General features: G+C 37.6%; 1 non-coding gene across 1 annotated transcript; it reads right to left on the bottom strand.

Annotated features, from left to right (window-relative positions):
* Positions 1-3622: 3622 nt before the first annotated feature.
* LOC129406141 (small nucleolar RNA U3) lies at positions 3623-3835 on the bottom strand. The gene has a single exon (XR_008630815.1). It is a non-coding gene; the product is annotated as a small nucleolar RNA U3 (small nucleolar RNA).
* Positions 3836-16036: the final 12201 nt, after the last annotated feature.

Below are 16036 nucleotides of genomic sequence, written 5' to 3'. Positions count from 1 at the left end.
AAGTCCTACCTCCTGGTGGAGGGGTCTTAGAGGGTGGCTCTCACCGCGTGGCTGCTGCCGCTGCCGCCATTTTCGCTCAGAAAAATGGGGTGGAGAGGGAAAAAAAAATCCCTCCCTGGGCTGCACGAGGTTGTAGCTCAGTTCACAGTCAAAATGCATGGCTCAAGCATCCGCTCTGGTGCCCAAATGGGTTAGGAGACCTCAGGATCACAGTCAATAGGCGTGGAGGCTCTGCTTCTTGTGCCACGGCTTTCGGTTCATCCACACTATAGGCTTTTCATCCTACAAGGAAGTTCCCTGGGGCAAAGCCAGTCAATGCTCTATCCCTTCTCTTCTCTCTCTTCCCAGGTAGATATTCAATTTTATTTAGGGTGAGTGTATTCACCACATTCTACAGACCAATTCTAATAGCATCCACTCATACGGAGATTTTGGTATAGAGTATTACATGCAAGCTTCAAGACCCTGATTTCTAACCAAAGCATGAGCAAGATAGTTCCAAAGACTGAAATATAGTCGTTACTCCTTTCCCCCATGCTCTTGGCCACTGTGGATAACTTACCTTCTTATTCTATAAGCAACCTGACTGTGGTCGGGAGAATACTTACTGAAAAGGAACTGGATAATCTAGCTCTCTGAGACACGAACGGATGAAAAGTACGTTAGCACAAAAGTGGATTTTTCTGCACTGTTGGGTTCTTGAGAATTGTATGAAAGATTTGCATACAAAACGTGAAACGTGGCAGATGAAAAGTTAGAGTTGATTATACAGATGAAAGGTAGAAGGGTCCGGTCTCTCACCAGATGTCCAGGCTTCTCTTTCACCCGTGGACAAGAAACCAGGTCCTGTCTCTGACGTTGCCGGTCCAGTAAACGACTTTACTGTACTGTCCCGCGTGGTTCACTCTCCTCTCGAGTACCAAATCTCGTCCCACTCCGTTTTCTTGCCTCTTGTACGATGGCCAAGTCCCGTCCCTGCTCCGCATTCTCTGTGCTGTGTCAGCTTTCCTCAGTCTCTGGCCATGGCCACAGGCACAAGACCCCTGTGACTTGTATTTTAGCCCCTATTTGGGCCTAGGTAACCTGCCTGTGCTGGGTCATGCTTCTGGGGTGCACAGCCCTACCCGAGAGAGGATCGAGTCCAGCGAATGCTGCTCAGGAGAGAGATGGGGTTAGGGCTTCCTTTTATCTGCTGCCAAATCTCATCTCCCGCGAATTACCACCCCCAGCCATCCCATTTTACATTCTGATTGGCTATCTGTTCCATGGACAGAGATTTAAAGCGACCTGACGCGCCACACTTCACCTGCTGTATCAGTCAGGAGAATACTTAACTGATGAGACTGAACATTCTAGCTGAGACACAAACATATGAAGAGGAATAACTACACAAAACAGGGTTCTTATGAAATCCTGAGAAGAGGCTTGAACTGTAGGTAATAGTTTGAGACCCTTGACAAAAATCAACATAAAAGCATTCCTTGCCAGATCAGGCATTATTCTTGATCCTGTCTTCATCAGAGAAGCAAACAACTCTTCAGGGTCTGCTAACATCTGGAGTCAGAAAGTCACCATATACAGTTTCCTTAACTATTGACCTGTGATTAATAAATGAAGTTCAATTTAAATTCTAATCACTCTGGTGGAACTATTTCTAAGAAGATATTTTATTATGGACTAGCAATGTAATGCTTTGTTTGAATTGTGCACTTAATTACCAAATAGTATTCGAGCACACATAAATGGAAAATACAGCATTAAAAAAAGCATTAGATAATAAAAAGTGGTGATGGTAGAATTATATATATACTTTTAAGTCTAGATACTTACAAAAGTATTCTAGTAAAGCTTTTTAAAAGCATGGTCTAAAGCAGAGCACGTAAATTTTGGCTGTAAAGCTCCACTCTTACTGAGTTTGTAGTTTTAGTTCTCTGAGCCCTGAGTTCTTCATTTTATAAAGTAAACACACAATCACTAAGTAATTCTGAAACACAAATGGTTTAATCCATTATCTAATGCTCAGTTTTACTCTCCTTTCTTCTCTCTTGAAAAAGAAAATGTCTTCAAGATAAGAAGAAAAAAGATCAACCAAGTGAAACATTCATTTGCTAGTCTTCTGCAGAGAAGTTTCCCAAGTCGAGAGATCAGCATTAGGACCCAGTCAGTGCCCAGAAATACATTTCCTTCTGCCACACTCAAGGCATCAGAAGAGTAGCTTTACCCATGAAAATCATAGCATTGGAGGAGGGGAATAAAACCTATAATTAATCAAACAGGAATTCCCAGAGCAAACATGCATCAATTAGGGGAAATGTTACCATCAGGTACTGGGTTTGGAATTTCACGAGGGACTCATAAGGTGAATAAACTAAGCTCTGGCATTGATTATGGAAAGCAGTGGCTGCATGATGTTAGGACTGCTGTGATCAGTTCAGCCAGAAACATATTTTTCAGTGCCTAGATTCCTGGATTACCTTTGTGCTGACTGACAGCCAAGAAAAGAAAAATAGGACCACTTAGTGGAAAACTTTCCCTGATGTGTTTGTCTTCAGACAACAGATACACCAATGGTGTTATACTTTGCCCAATTTTCAGCACTGCACAATCTTTAAATTGGAGAAAGTAAAAACAATAAACTCTTCATTGTCCCTTCTCTGTACCATGAGAGACAAACATGTTCTCTCAAACCTGTTAATGTGTTGGCTAAGACTGTGTATAATCTTATTTCTCCTTACAGCACCAGAACTTGGAAATTCAAAAGAATATTCACATCATTTTCTTAAGGAACTAGAAATACTAGAAATCAAGAATAGCTGTATGGTTAAATCAGGAAGAAGAGAGAGGTGAGGGAAGTGAACTAGCAGCAAAACTCAAAGAATCACTGCTTAATATCTCTAAATATCTGGCCATTCTCTTGTTCCAGTACTAGCTCAGTATATTATAGCTTTTTAGTTTTGGATCTGATTCTCCCATGAGAAGTTACCAAATTTCACCTAATTATTGCCACAACTCAGTTTTTTGTAAATTTTAGGAAAAAATTTCTTTATGACCTTTTAAAAATTCACATACTAGTTTCACCTCAATTTTCTACACATACACAAACACACACACACACACACACCACATGCTGATGACGGGAGTCAGTGGCAGAATGTATGCTTTGCATACAGTTCAATTCCTGGGACTGTCAAAATAAATATTTGGCATAATATCTGCTATCATTATGTGGTTAAAATGCTCTACCATATTTCATATTCATTGTTGCTAAATTTTAAGTGTATAGTTGGGGATTGTGTCCCAAGCTATAGATTTATATTATATTTATATTATATTTCAGAAGATGTTTATTTCCCAATTTGATACTAATGAGTTATGTGACCTACAGATCATATTTTTATTAGAATATTGAGATATTAAAAATCAAAAACCACTTTGTAAAGCAAAGTGTTTAAATAAAGTGTGTGTGGGAGGGAAGATAATATTTTTCTCCCTCAATTTCCCCAAGGAAATTGAGCCATAAAATCATATTAATGTATCCTATTTCTCTGTCACCTTCATACTACCTTCATAACTGTGCCATATCAAATCACATCTGTATTATTCTTTCTTTGTTTTGAAGCAAACCACTCAGACTGAATCCACTCCCTCTCCTTCTTCCAAGGGAAGAGAAGAATGAGCATCCATGGTAAAAGGCAGTTGCAAAAGCAACACCTAGAACCAGCTTGACGCTCAGGAAAGAATGCTCTGACTCCTCTTCGGGGTTTCGGGTGCTCTACACAATCAGAGAAACTTCTCTAATACAAGCTATAGAAAATATGATCTTCACATTATTCTTATTTACTAATTTCTACTTAGATGGACTGTTTTTAACTTAATTAAATTTTCTTCAAAAGAAGCATTTTATTACTGGCATGTCACTTAATAAACCCCAACACTATGGAAAAAAAACTTTAATGAAAAACAAAACAGTTTCATTACATTTTAGCTAAGTATTTTGTGTGCCATATGTTCTATTCTTTATTAAGAGTGAAAATTGCAACTGCCAGAGGGGTGTGACAGACACAACCATAACCAAAAGCTTCCTTCTGATAAAATAGAAAAATTGAAATAATAACAAGTGCTCTTGAACTTGACAGACTGGAGCGATAGCATAGCGGATAAGTCGTTTGTCTTGCACGCAGCCAACCTGGGATTGATTCCTCCATCCCTCTCAGAGAGCCCGACAAGCTACCAAGAGTATCCTGCCTGTACGGCAGAGCCTGGCAAGCTACCGGTGGTATATTGAATATGCCAAAAACAGTAACAACAAGTCTCACAATGGAGAAGTTACTGGTGCCCACTTGAGCAAATCAATGAACAACGGGTCGACAGTGCTATGACAGTACTATAGTGCTTGAACTTGACAACATTTTTCTCAGAGCACTACAAGCTGGAGTCCTAAATTTAAAGCACTAGATTAGATAATCCTTAAATCCTTCTACACCTTAGTGTTCTAATTCTGTTCTCTTTGCATTCATGGGTTATTCACACAAAGTCTATTCCTTGTCTATATATTCATGTGTCTCTTCTGTTCTCAGCTAAACTGCCACATCTTCAATTTCCTCCTGTTCTAATGACCCCTTGAATGCTGAAGGTCTAAGTAAGGTCACTTCTACTTTCTAGGTCTAATAGCATTTTTGTTTCATCTTTCCAGGGTTTGTACTTTCCCTCTGTGCCCACTTCACTCCATTTCCATCAGGAGGAGGCCAGACCCCCGGGGTTCAGTGGCCAGATGAGCTCCTGACACACCTGGTCACACTGCTAAAGCCTGTATTTTTCATATCTCACACTTGTCTGCCTGTGTCACTCACACCTGTGGTCAGCGCAGACTTGAAAACACACCTGCTTCAGAGCCAAACCTGCAGAGAAGGCGTGTCAAGCGTGACTAATGCCCCAGCAGGCCCGAGGACACAGCTTGCAGACCTTGTAGAAATTGGTTTAGATCCTTTCCCACAGCCAGCCTGAACTCTGTCTCCCAAGGAAGCATGGAAAATGGTGCCATCTCCTAGTGGCAGATAGGAGAACACAGGCACAGCATTTCAATTTCAGTCTTATCTAGAGTGAAATCAATGCTATTGTTCATCATCTTTTGAAGTCCCTCTTTGGTCACTGTCATTCTCACATTTTCTAGTTTTGGAAAAGAATAGAAAGAGCAACTTCACTTCCAAAAGTATAGCAATCAGGTATACAGAAGTGCTCTCCCACTGCACACAACATACGTGATACACTGTTGCGTGCAGTGCTGACATCTCAGAAAGCGAGACATTTCTAAGTATCCATTCTCCTACTCAAAAGAAGGAACAATAAAAACCTGAGTGTGGCCTGTAAAAAATATGGAAAGCAAGACGTTTTAAAAAATAAACACTGTTATTAGTGTGCTGAATTCTGGTGAAAATGCCTTTGTTGAACTCTGAAGTCCAACTTCATAGATGAACTGTGAAGTCATTTATCTTCATATGTTCCCACTAAGCTGGGGATCTAGAAATAGAGCAGCCCTAGGTAGGTAGCAGCACTCTGGCTGCCAGATGAAACAAATTTGGGGAGGAGTGAGAAGAAATTGTCCTTGATTTAGTCCACAAGAATTCCCAAAATGTATAATCAAGCAACGGAGAACTTAGTGAAAGGTAATTAAGGACACAAGAAAATAAATCATCATGTGTAAGATTCAGCAGAAACAAAGATACCAGATGTAGACCCTGTATCAGACACCGAACATCTTCTGTCTGATGCATTTGAACTCACCTGTTTCACATTCTGGTCACTGCTGTAACAACCAACTCTGTGTGGGCTCTAAACCAGCTTCGTACAGGTGCAGCCGGAAAGAGTCCTACATAGAGCCTGCACCTCAGGATCTCACTTCTTGTCTCTGGGCTTCCATGTTGCTATGCAGTGGAGAGACATTAAAAAAAACTTCACAGTGTGTGGAAACTGAGAATATGTGGGAGTCAGTGCCTCACGGGGCAAAACTTTAATGGCAGCAGCCAGTGGACAAATTCTTACTCATTCAATGAGATAGCTGATACTGAGAAGTAGTTTATGTGACTTCTTGAGATGTTAGTGCATAGTTTTGTCTTATTCTATGAGAAAAACAGTCACATTTAGTGTCAATGAGCAAGTTATACAAGTTCATTTAGTTATCACTCCTTCCCTGCTTTTTTCCCCCTGCAATCTTCTTTCCTGAATCGCACTACCTCTCATTCACAATGAGATGAATCTGAAGTTGATACATAATTCTCTTTTTGAATTTTTTAAGAGCTTTGTAACACTTAATTTAGTATCTGGGCCCAAATCCCTGAGCATTCCTCATTGTGAATAGTGAATAACAGATAATCATCAAAACTAGGAGTAAAATTTATAATTTCCTATTGTTAGTTAAAAAAGCAAAAATTCTTCAACTGAGAAAAAAGGATATAAATGTTTAGATCAAATTATAAAATAAATAGTGAACAGTCAGTGTTGGCATAAATATGAAAAACGGGGACCCTCATTTACTGCTGGTGGGACTGTTGACTAGTCTGACCTTTTGGGAAAACAATATGGATTCTCAAAACACTTCTCAAAAACTAGGGATTGATCTTTCAGCTGACCCAGCAATTCCACTTCTTGGCCTCTATCCCAAGGGCCCAAAAACTTTACTCAGAAAAGACATTTGTATCTTTATGTTCATTGTAACACTATTCACAGTAGTCCAAATCTAGAAACAACTCAAATGTCCTAGAACAGATGGGCAGATAAAGAAATTATGGAACATATTCACACTGGAATACTACTTAGCTTTAAGAAAGGATTAAATCATGCAATTTGCTGCTATGAGGACAGATCTGGAGAGTAGCATATTGAGTTAAGTTAATCAGAAGGAAAAAAACACAGAAAAATCTCTCTCCTGTGCTGAATGTTAAAAAAAAAAAAATGCCATGGGAGTAACAAGAGTCACAAAGGCAAAAGAAACAGAGAACTGGTTTCCAGTAGGAAGCTTATCTACTGGAAGGATGCAGGGGCAGAGGAGAAAGGGAGCAGGGGGGTTACTGGAACAACGGTGGAAGGAGGCAGACACCAGCGGAGAGTACGCTGCTAGGAATATTTATATTTGAAACCATACCATAACAGTTTTGTAAACCATGGTGCTTATAATAATTTTTTAGAAAGAAAATAGTAAATAGAAGTGTAAATATATCAATAGCCCTGATAAACATTAATAGATTAAACTCACCAGTAAAAGAGAACATTTTTTAGTTGGATTATGAAACCAAAGTTAGTTTCATATTCTTTGTAAGAGGCATTATTAAACACGAAAACTGCAAAGTCTGAAATCACTGTATCACTGTCGTCCTGTTGCTCATCTATTTGCTCAAGTGGGTGCCAGCAATGTCCCATTCATCCCTGTTGCATTCAGGATCAGAGGAATGAGGCCCATTATTGTTACTGTTTTTGGCATATAAAATAAGCTACAGGTAGCTTGCCAGGCTTTGCTGTGCGAGATTGTGCAAATCTGAAATAAGAGAGTAGAAAAAGAAATATCAGGCAAATAATGATCTCAGAAACTCAAGGTGCCTATATTATTATCAAACTAAGTTGATAGGGTAAACATTCTTAGAGATGGCCCTGCTTTCAGCTACTGACAACTTTGCTCCATCTTTCAGCAATTTACTTCCACCCAATAGAATATAGCAGTGTTGAGAGGATGCTATCTCAATGACAAAATATTATAATGTCTATGTTAGTATTAGAATTTATTGCTTAAACCTGACTTGCAAACCTTAAGGAAGCAATCTGTCATCTTGAAGAGGGTATAAATCCAGAAATTGGATATACTATTTGGTCACATACCAATTAGCAATGGAGATCAAGAGGAGTTCATTGAAAGCTTCCAATAGCTGTAGGCTGACCATTCCCTTCAGAAGAGCCTATAGACCCTGGACTTGTCATCATGACCATAACCTTGTAAAAGATTGAAGGAGAGACCCAGTGAAGTCTTGCCTGACTTTATGGTCTCACAGAGACTGAGATAATACATGGTACTGCAACAATATTTGGTTTAAGTTATTCAACAAAGATAACTAATATCCAGGAAGCAAATTCTTACATGGGAGCATTGCAATCACTACTAAAGATAAATATTCAACTCACAAGAAAAAGCTAAAAAAAATAAAATTAGGTTAAACCAATGCAATAAACTCAATTGCATAAACTGGAAGTTTGTGCAAATGCAGGTGCAGGGCAATAAGCTGGGCTCTAAGCTTGACTCTGCTAATCATTTTCTACGAAACCTTGTGCCAACTCACCTCTCCCGAGCCTCAGAGTTCAAGGCTAGAGACTGCATGCGGTCTAATTTCCTTTTCTTTTAAGAATTTGCTAATTTGGTGATTAAAAATTACAGAATTAAATAACTTGTGAATGTTTTTTACCAATGCCAATACATCTTTTTTTCATTTGTGACACAGGTTCTTTAGGATTCCTGAACAAGTCCAATGTAACATAGCATCTCGCTAGCTATGATGTACTGAATATGAAGTACAGAACGATTACAAGAAGTCGGGAAAGTTTAGCTTAGAAAAAAAAAGAAGATCAAAGAAGCCCCTCTGGGATATGTCCCATTCCTCCACCCCAAGCACTGCAGAAGAGCTTTGTACAATTTGCCGGTTTCCCTCCCCACTTTCAAATCAATAGGTTAAATCATCATGATTGAAGAAATCCAGCCAAAGGAAAAACAAGAGTCACTAGTGTGGCCAGTGCTGTAGGTCACCATATCCCAGAGAACTTGCTCTCATAAGTGAAAAAAAACCTTCTACAAGAATTGAAAAAACCATGGAAATACAATCACGTTGAGGCTAATAGTAGCTTGTCCCTCCCAACAGGTAAGGACATTAAATAATGCAAGAGTCAGTCTACTAGGTATTGATTTGGAGAGAAAAGTCTCACTGGTGAAACTATACATCTATGTATAGTAAATACAAAGTTGCAATTAAAAGTATATATTCAGAAATGCATGGGTCTGTGTGTGCTGCCTGTTCCTTATGCTTTATAAATGTAAACCATGATTCTTTGTCTTCGGGCAGAAATTTAGCCATACTCTCCTGCAGGTAAGTTATCTACAAATTCTAGCCTGAGGGTAGACTTTTTCACTTTGTATTTAATGCTGTTTGAAGATGCCTGAGTGGAACTTATGAAATTCCCAGTATCACAGAGGAGGTTTGTATTTTCCATTTAACCCCTGAGTTCTACCTCCTTTTTACAAATTGTTACTATGCTGCTGGCAGCCCCCTCCAGCCTAAAGCTAAGAGAGGCAGATAGGAAGATTTCAGAATAGTTTGGGGTTGGACATAAATATTCTCACTTCTTCCAAACCAAGATGAATACTAAATTTGGAAATATTTGTATAGAATGGGGTCCCGAAATAGAAGCTGATTCTTAACACACTCAAATCAAAGAATAAAGCATTTATTTTATTTTATTTTATTTTTTGTTTTTTGGGTCACACTCGGCAATGCACAGGGGTTACTCCTGGCTCTGAACTCAGGAATTACTCCCGGCGGTGCTCAGGGGACCATATGGGATGCTGGGATTCAAACCCAGGTTGGCTGTGTGCAAGGCAAACGCCCTACCCACTGTGCTATCCCTCCAGCCCCGGGAATAAAGCATTTAATGCTACAGTTTTGCTTTCAAACTAGCTCTGCCACTGCTCTGCCACTGCTGATTTTTCAACTTTGGGAATACTTCCCTTTAAGGGAGTTGGATGAAACCTAAGTGGTGCTCAGGAGGCCTGGGGGATCCACCAGTAATTCTTGGCCAATCTATGGGCAGTTCAGAGCAATGAACCCAGACTGCAATGCTGCTCAGTGCCACGGACACCCAGGCTGTGCCCACAAAACTGAGACTCCACAGCACCACACCCCATGATGCTAAAGGGACCATGTGGTTTCATCAATTCAATTCTAGTCTCAAACATGTTCGTCTCAAACATGTTCGCGTGTACTCTAACCACTGTATTTTCTCCAGCCATTAAGTAAATTTCTTAACCTTTTTGTACCCTCAGTTCCCTCATCTGTAACAGAGGACTGTTAAAATGCCTGTTTCAAAGCTTTTCTCTGAGAAAATATATATTAAATGTATGTAAACTTGTCACTGTCATTGTCATCCCATTGCTCATCGATTTGCTCCAGTGGGCACCAGTAACGTCTCCATTGTGAGGCTTGTTGTTACTGTTATTAGCATATTGAATATGCAAGGCAAACGCCCTGCCCGCTATGAATCTGGCATTCAAAAAAGTTTTAATTTAAGTAATTAGCAAAATTCTAAGTATAAAAAAAGTAATAAAAAGACCTGTAAGTGCTTTATTGTATCAGAACTCTTCAACAATTCATCAACCAGATACTCTTCACCTTTTTTATTTCCTGGACTAGAAACTGGATTGTCAGAGCAATCAAGTCAATTGTTTAAGTTTATGCGGAAGTTGTAGTGACATGCAGCAGAATTCACTTTCACTCTAAAAGCAGAGCCAGTAAAGATCGGGTAAAGTTAATTTAAATAGCTCACCCCTAAAGTTAATATACTTTTAGGACTGATAAAGATCATGTAATGGGGAATGCTCAGGAATCCAAATCTACTTGGCATTCTCAGAAGCGTCCTTGGCTGCTTGAAGATTCGCAGCCTATAGCTTTTGGCAGTCCCCAAAGAGGGAGCTCTTTCCACTAACAAAATACAAAATGCAAAATTAATAAAAAGACCCTTTGAAACTGACAAATGTGCCTCAGGCAAACTATCTGCCCAGCAGCTGGTTAAAATTTAATCAGTTTTTTTTTTAATTTTTTTTTCAGGCCTATATATCTTTTGTATGGCGCTCCCCAGTTTGAGAGTGGTCAAAGTTTATTAAACAAGAAATAACAACCAAGGCTTTTTAATTCTGCAAATAAGCAGCGGATGCTTAATGCAGCTGGGCAACAATCAAGAAACTAATTGCCCAGGTCTCAACAAAGCTGAATAATTCTTTATTAATTTCTATTCTTAATCTGTAGAAACCTAAATTGGCAACTATACAATATACAATGAATCATAAAATTGATTTTGGCTTCTGAATGACATTGTGGCTTCTTCTGGGAAGTTGAGTCTTAAGTGGAAAAGGAAGGTAGAAGAAGAAATGGAAAATAAATGACCATTATATTGATAGGGTTTTGTATTAAAACTCTGAAAACTTAGTTGAATTGATTGCCGCTACTGCCACTAGGATACTCAAAAGCAGTAGATGTTCAATTATTGGCCAATCAATTGTCACCAAGCAGAAAAATCAGACTAATGGGCCTAGCTCTAATTTAATTTTTTTATTAACTCTCCTTCCAAAAATATGAATAAAATTAAAGAATGAAGTAAAGCCAAGATAAACAATCATCTAGAATGGAAACCTATCAAGAAGTGAATTAGGAAAGTTCACAGTTGTCCAGAAAATGTAGCAATAACCATACAACTTCTCTAGTTACCTTTGGAAGAGGTAATTCTAAAAGGAGGAGAATGGGGGGTTGGAAGGGAGGGGGGTTACAGTTAACAGTGGACAAGAGTTTTTATGTGCAGTGTAGTTTTATAAAAGACGAAGTAACTTGAGTTGAAAAACACCAAGACCTTGGAACTGAATTCCTAGGGTGAGACAGGTGTGTGTTGGGGGTCAGGCATGAGGGGAAGCTTGAAATCAAGTTACAAAGTCTTCTAGGTACTATTGTGACCTGGTTGAGACAATCCCTTAGTTGAACACTGAGAGATTTTTGAGGGGAAAGGGGCTTTCTCCTCCTAATTAATCACAGGAGTAACTACTACTAGTAGTTAATTAAATACCTTAATTATCATAAGAATCAAAATCATTCATCCTTTGTGGACATAACTAGATTCTATGATGGTCAATTAAAGATAAGAACTAACAACTCTTCTAATAAGTGAAAGATAATACTCCTAACATCCAGCTCTCAACACTGTGAAATGGTGATTGACTTGAAATTCAAATCCACACCTCAATCTCAGTTCTTCATATACCAGTGACTTAACATAAACAACTCACTTTATCTCTTTGAAGTTAATCTTCATTACAAATTGAAGAAATAATATCTGACTTTCAGTATTATAGGAAGACTTAATAAACTATGCTAGACAATTTTTATTACTTATATAGAGTAAATGGTCTTTTTTTTTAACCCTCATTCATCTAGAGTACTAGGAGCCAAAGACCTAAATTTGCTCCTTATCTCCAGGTGGTCTCATCAGTACCACAGGTATAGTCCCAAAGGCTCCCAAGTACACGAGGGGACTCTGGTGGTCTCCCACACCATTTGTACTGAACCACTAGCCCAACAAACCAAATTTTGCTGGGAGTTATCTCTGAGCCCTGTACCACCACTTAGGAACACTGGCCCTCCCTCACACCTCCTTCCACCAATCCTGCACATGGAGTGGGATGGGGGACATAGCATTAACTTTACACCCAAGAGTGCAGATAATTGCTCTCAAGTGTTCAAGTTCTCTCAAGTTTTGAAAGTTCTGTTACATTTAATTCATCCACTGCCCTGGTGACAAATTCTTGATTCTTACTTCATTGAAGTTCTGGCCTCTCTTGGTACTTGTGTTCATCAGACAATCTAGTAATTAATTCGTGACTTTATTCTGTGATTTTGCTCTTGGCTTCAAAACAAATATGTGACAGAATGGAAAACATAAACATAACAATAACAAAAGTAATTACTGGTACTTACGTGGTGCTTAATAATATATACGAGCTATTATAAGTTTAATTGTTAAACCTCAAGGGAAACACATATGCCGGGTACCATTGTATCACCACTTTGAAAATGAGGAAACTAAATAACAGAAAAATTTACTTCTCTCAAGTTTTACATCAGAGTAAGAATTTGATTAGATGTTGGGATCCAAAGTTTTTCATAAACAGGAGCTAACGTTAAAACCAGAGTCAGCATGTAACAGTTGGATCGGTAACAGTGGTTGAGCTTTTACTCTGTGCTATGTACTGAATTAATTTTTGTGTTTTAAACATACAAATTGTCACTATAAACTTGATGTTGTGGGAGATATTACATACTTGTCTCACATATGAGAAAATGGAATCTGTATTTCTTTTTAGTGAGTTAAGTCTACCTGACTTTAGTCATTAATTAAAATTGTAGCGCTACCTACAAAAGTATGCATCATTGATATTATTCTTTAGGAATACATCACCTAGAAATTTTCTATACATCAAAATTTTGAGTTCCAAGGATTTTTCATCTGGATCTGTTCTCCCAACTGTAATCATGCATGCCCCAAAGACTGCCTCATTTTATACATTTTTAGTTTCCTTGTCCAGGCATTGACTCCAATTTCAACAGATAAAAAATCTTTAAATTATGTTTTAAGTTTACTAAAAATGTTTTGAAAATATTAAAATATTGTTCTAAAATTTGTTTCTATGTACATTTTATCTTTACTTTTCTTATTTGCCTCTTTACATATTAATTCTATGTTTTAAGCATATACATCTATTACAGTCATGTTTGTTAGAGAGTATCATCTTCTATTAAAATGATCTTCTGTAGGAAATATCATTTATATCATTTATTTTTCTATTCAGTATCTTTCCTTTCTTTCTACTGATAGTGATTCCAAGTTCCTTAGGAGAAATAATTCTTTCTTCAACCTACAACAAAAGAATTTGAATTTAACTGAATTTATGTGAATCTATAATTTAATAGAATTAGACAGTGTACTATACTTCAGTGATAAATCAATTACAATTTCTCCAATTGATTTAAAGATGGATACATGAACCAACTAAAGATTGTAAGATTCAGGATAAGTTTTAAAAAGAACAATTTCTGATGGTGTCCTTTGCATCTTTATTGGGACACCTATAGCTATTTAAATTTTCTATCACTAAAATAAAGTATAAAATCAAAACTACTGGGACATGATCAATAGTAGAGTGGCTACAGCATTTGCCTTGCGCGCAGGCGCAGTTGACCTGGGTTCCATGAAGGATATTCAATTTTTGGCATCCCATATGGTCTCCCGAGCATCACCAGGAGTGATCCCTGAGCACAGAGCAAAGAGAAAACAAACAAAAAAATAAATCAATACTATTTTCATTTTTAAATCTTGCCTTCCTATATTTATGTCCAAATAAATTTCTTACCTTATATATTCCATTCAGTTAAAGGTACCAAAGTCTTCCCAATATTTCTAAGTAAAAATCTAGAGAACTCAATCAAGGTGTTTATATAAGATATAAATGTTTTATGCTCAAATAAGTTACCAAATGCACAGCTATACACACCTCCATGAATACAAACCAATTATATCTAAACAAATCAATGCTTCTATCATTATGAAAAATTCTGTCATCTATAATATTATTCCAATCTTGGGTAGGAGTAGCTATTTATATAATAAAGCTTTGTGACATTTCTCAGTTTATTCTTTGCAAAATGCTTCTTTTTACCTCTTTCAATTATTCTGTATCTTTTTAATTAAAGTTGACATATTAATATATCAAGTGTCTGGATGAAAAAATAGAACATTCCCAGCATTCAAGATGCTCTTTACAGAACTACTAACCTTAACTAACTACTAACAAAACTACTAATGTGACTATTAATACCACAAAATCATGTCAACTATTTTTCTTAAGTAAGTGAATGTATAAGAAAAATAGTGTGTTTTGCTTAAACTGAAACAAAAAACTCATTTCTTTTGCTCAAAATTTTAGTTATGTAATTAACTTGTATATTTTATGTTTTAGCTTATTCATTTTATAGCTGTATCTATCCTGTTGTATGAATAATACCACAATTATCAATTCTACTGTCGATACCTTTTGATACCCATTGATACCCACTTCCAGACTTTAGCTCTTAAGAAGAGTGCCACGATAAATATATTCTCACCTCATTTTTGATACATATTTCTATAAGTTACTAGTAAACTTCTTTTAAAAACCTTGCAAATTTCTTTTTTTAATACTTACGAGCATTTTAGAACATTATCAAGAATTCTGAAAGGTGCTTTTATTTCTTCATACATGTAGAGAAAACTCCACAGATTTGGTACGACACAAGTTGTGGCTGAGCTTCAAACAGCAAGAGGTCTCCATTAGCTCACTAATCTTCATATTTACCGGAAACAGTCATCACAGTGTGAAAATTTCCAGAGAGAAAGCCCAATTTGGTGTTGGATGCCATACGGATCAGAAGCATGCTTGAGGTGCTAATGATTGCTGGTCTTTAATCCTGTGAATTTAGTGATAACAGGGCTGCCAGTTTGGGGTTGTCTGGATTTAGCATTATCCAGACCTCCCTGGCTATTTTCCAGAGTTCTAATGATTTTCTGCCTGCTTCTGTACTAGGCTGGGTTATTTAATTCACAGGAAACATTCTCTTAGGGATTCCCTTTTTTTAGTTGCTAGGTTTTCTCCCCCACCCATCCTATTCCCCACCTACTTCAGTGCCAAGAAAAGAAAAGTGTGAAATTGTACCCAGCTGGAATTTCTCTAACTACACATATCAGATATCATTAGATAGGGAAATAAGTCCTTGGGGACCTACAAGGTATAGAAAATTCCTACCCTGCATTTGAGTCTCTCTACAATTTTTCTCCCACATAATTTTCAGTACCATTTCCCATTGGTTCCAATGTGACCATTCCCAACCATCTTTCTTGCTGCTTTCTTCTATGCTTCCCATGCACTGAAGGACATATTCTCATTCCCCCAATTTCTTCATACTGTTTTATACTCTTCTTTCTATTCTATTGATTAACTGTTTCATCTCAAAAATATATCAATAGATATGTGTATGCACGTAAGTCCCAGTGCTTAAAATACTGCCGGACATTTGGAAATAAAAATTAGTAAAGCAGAAAACCTGTTTTCAAAATGCATACTTTGACAGAATGGGTAGGAAGCATAGAAGCAAAATAATCTCTGTAATTTGTGAAGAAAAGTATGCAGGTAATATCAGGATGGCTGCTTTGC

Source organism: Sorex araneus, chromosome 6, assembly GCF_027595985.1.
Source record: "Sorex araneus isolate mSorAra2 chromosome 6, mSorAra2.pri, whole genome shotgun sequence".
Classification (NCBI taxonomy): domain Eukaryota; kingdom Metazoa; phylum Chordata; class Mammalia; order Eulipotyphla; family Soricidae; genus Sorex; species Sorex araneus.
Note: the sequence above shows the minus strand (reverse complement) of the source record. Positions and strands in the feature narration are given on the sequence as shown.